Genomic DNA, 3,852 nt, shown 5'->3' with positions numbered 1-3,852 from the left:
GAAGGAATCTTTATGCTCCCATAGTATACTGCCTGTCTGCCTCGCACTTCGGAAACTTTCAAAGCAGAAGCCATTCTTCCTTTCACAATTCGGTTTTGGTTCAATATTTCACCTGCTAGCTACTATAAAAATGCCCAACTTCTTAGAGAAACTGTTTGAAAGTTATTATTTATGTCCTGAGAGGTGGTACAGACTGTGAGACCAGCGAGTAATCTCACAACAGCAACACTCTCTCACCGGCATTTTCATTTTGTGTTCCTAAACCAGCAGTACTACACAGCATTATCAAAGACATTATTTGGAAGCTTTTGCTGCATGATAGAAGAATTATATTCATCCGAGCCTATGCTGCACTGTGCAGACTGCTAACAGAACTGCAACTTCTACAGAAGACAGCACCAAGCTTCATTTCCCCCAAGAGCTGGGGACTAAGCTAAGGCTTTCGAAGTATTTCATAGAGATTAAACATTTGCTAAAAGGAATAAACACTGTCCTGCTTAAAAAACAATTTGGGATATTGTTTATTCAGATTCATTTCTGTTTTCAGCATGATGAACACATTCTTGTTCTGTCAACAATTAAAGGAGAGAAAGGCTCCAGAAAGTGCAACAAAGGCTTTGAGTTTGCCAGCTGGTTGGGAAGATAGGATGTTTGGAGTTTCACTTTACTGTCTTTTCACTCCCTGCACTATGTAAGCAGGAGTTAACGTAGCGTGAAGGCACACTGCAACAGGTGCTGCTCTATCAAAACACATCGCTGTCTGAAGGGCTCGACCATTCTTTGCTTTAACATGCTTACGGACAATGATCCAAAGGAAAAACTTTGGCTTCTTAGGTTTAACTTGACAGAGAACAAACTCAAATCTGAGTAAAATATCCACGCCCTTCCATTGTGCAAAATAATAAAACAAGAAAACAAAATCCAAACCACAAGAGCTCCAGTGGGATGTCATCTTTGTTTCATTTTTTCCATTTTGCTTCATTTTTTCCTTCCTGTGTGGCACTTCCAGCTCACTGGGATATACCTGTGCAAATGCAGGTGTCTGCACTGAGATTAATCTTGTACTAAAGCAGACATCTAAGATAATCAAGACGAATTGCATCTTCTAACTATAGGCTACAGTGTCTCTCAATGATAAAGAGAATCTGGCGTGGCAAGCCAGATGATGTAAACATTTATTCTATGGATGTCAAAGGTTAGATGAGTTGAATCTTACCAAGTAAGTAACGTATTTCAGGTTTGTGACTATTTTGGCTCAGTAATGTCTCTGAAATACCTGCAGCCAGCAAACACAGAATGAAGATGAACCTCAACCTATTATTAGTGATGTTAATTAGTGTTTTGTTTTTGAATTATTGAATCAGATGAATGCTTCTCTGGCATTGCGTAATAATGTTCTTGGTATTTACAATTTGGCTGATAAAAGGTTAGAGCAAAGCTATGATTGACTCTGCTATCCTAAATATGATAAAAAATTAACAAGACTTAACAAGCAAGAAGAAGTTAGAAGTTTCTGAATTTATACATGAGAACATTACAGATTTCAATCTATTACTGTAGACTTTACCTCAAACGTAAATACATTTCTTACGACAGAATCTGAAACCGAACTTACTTCAATGATCCAAAACCTAAAGAAAGCATAACCACCTTTGCTTAGAAGTGGCTCTTTACCAGTCCAGCAGTATTTGATCAAGTACAGACCATCTTCAATGCCAAATATCAATCCTGATTTTGGTGTAGAGAAGCCAATTGCCATTTTTTTTATTTATTTGGGGGGGGGAGGATATTTTTTGTCCTCAGCTCCTGGCACCGCTTCTTTATGAAACACTCATTATCTTAGCCTGAGCTTTTTAACCTAATGCTCAAAGAACAGACTGAAGGAAAAAAAGTTGGTTAATTACATTATAGCATTTAAAGTGGTTCTTACCAGAATCCTGATGATCAGGAAACCTGAGCATGGTCTTGTCTTTATAAGAAATACTTCATAAGGAATGCCCTTGAATAAGTCTAAGTTAGAACAATATTTAATTCACAGTCACTGTATGATCTTATGTTCCTTTAAAATGATGCATTTTCACTACACAGTGGAAAATCTGCTGTTTTACCTTGTCCTGATTGCCACATACTGTCTCAAGCTCTCCCTCTTTACAGGGGAAAAAAATATGTCTTCTTTCAGAGCAAAGGAGCATAGCAGCAGCAAGAGAGGCTTCAGGAATGCAAGGTGGGAAAGGCTGGGAGGAAAAGTGAGAAAGCAGAGACTCTACTGCACAGCACGGAATGGGAGAAAACTGATAAGGGCAGGGGCAGATAGACAACAAGGCCTCAGATAGTTATGTATAGGTGAATTTTTCTGGGAGTCAGAGGAGATGCACAGAGTTTGCTGCAAACATGGTTGTTAGAGCTGGAATAAAATTTAAGACCCACCCTCTCAAGGAAATGAGAGGTCAGGAGAAGGTTATCAAGGAGTACTTTTATTTCCTTTTTCATATGCATTTTTCATAAAAGGTAATTGTTCTTCTGTATTCTGTGGTAAAACCCAGCTTTGAGGTTGAAAAGACCCTCTATGTCCTTGGAAATGTTTATTTAAAACACACAAAAGATTCATATAAAGCCCTAGTCAACTCAAGGTTTTGCCACAAATACTTTCTACAGCCCATGTCATAAACACTCTAAAAATCGTGCTTTTTTTTTTTGCTTTTGTTTTGCTTTTTTTTGCTTTTTTTTTTAATATCAGCAGGGCCCAATAGAAAAGGCACTTAACTGCATATCTGCAGACTGACCTTGTATTTTGAAATCCATCACCAGCCTTCTGGATGACTTTGTGGAAAGTTCCTCCCAGAAAATAAAAATGATTATCACCTAGCAAGACCTTTCCCACCTAATCCTATTTTCTTAGCCTGCCTGGTATCATCTCATTCTTTCCTTAGAGAAACTCACTTGGCTTTGCAGACTCTCTATTATATTAGGTTGCAGTGGGGAACTGGCTTCTGTATAGCATCTACCATCTGGTGGTCCTGGTGTGAACAGAAGCAAGGTGAACAAAAAAGGATAGGTGTGTTTTGGAGCACAAAGCAACAACAGTGGGCTGCCTCCATATTCTGTAATTTGGGGTCATTAATCCCTTCTTCGTGAGCAAAAAGGTAAAGTGGTTACATGCTCAGTGAGAGGGGTTGGAGGATGACTTGAAAAAGGCATACCGGTTTAAACAGGAGAAGCCCACCATCCGTATGCTAAGCTCTCCGTCATGAACTCAAGACCTCCCATGGTTTAGAAGTCTTGCTTTGTTATTAGGAAGGTATATTGAAGAGGTGGGGGAGAAAAAAAAAAATAGCGTTCCAAGTGAAAACCATGACCCGGAGGTAAAACAAGAACCTCCTGCATGCGGAAGTCATTCCACAGCAAGCAACGTCTATACGTCTCTGTGATAATGACAAACAAAGAGAGCTTGTGCCCCTGTTATGTACTGGATAGGCTTCCTAGTGGATATTCCAGTAAGTATATTCATATAAACAAGGTAAAAATGCACTGGATCTATCAGCCTATATCTAGTTGCATACATATTCTATTCCCCCGCATCCAAATGAGTTCTTCTGATTATTTATTGTGATATGATTTATAAAGCATAGCACCTGTTACCTCAGGCACTAATTTATCATTATCAACCACTCTTCAAGGACAGAAAAATGTTGATTCCTTTTTGGTAGTGTTCTGTGAAACTAGACTGTCTGAATACTTATATTATGGAATAATGATAAGGAGCCTTTGCATGCTCTGCAGCAGAAGACATCAGTGATTCGTTGTTATACAGATCATACCTAGGCATCTCATTTGTCCATCACATTTAAAAGA

This window comes from Anser cygnoides, chromosome 1 (assembly GCF_040182565.1).
Source record: "Anser cygnoides isolate HZ-2024a breed goose chromosome 1, Taihu_goose_T2T_genome, whole genome shotgun sequence".
Lineage (NCBI taxonomy): Eukaryota > Metazoa > Chordata > Aves > Anseriformes > Anatidae > Anser > Anser cygnoides.
The sequence above is the reverse complement of the archived record's forward strand: the minus strand, read 5'-3'. Positions refer to the sequence as shown.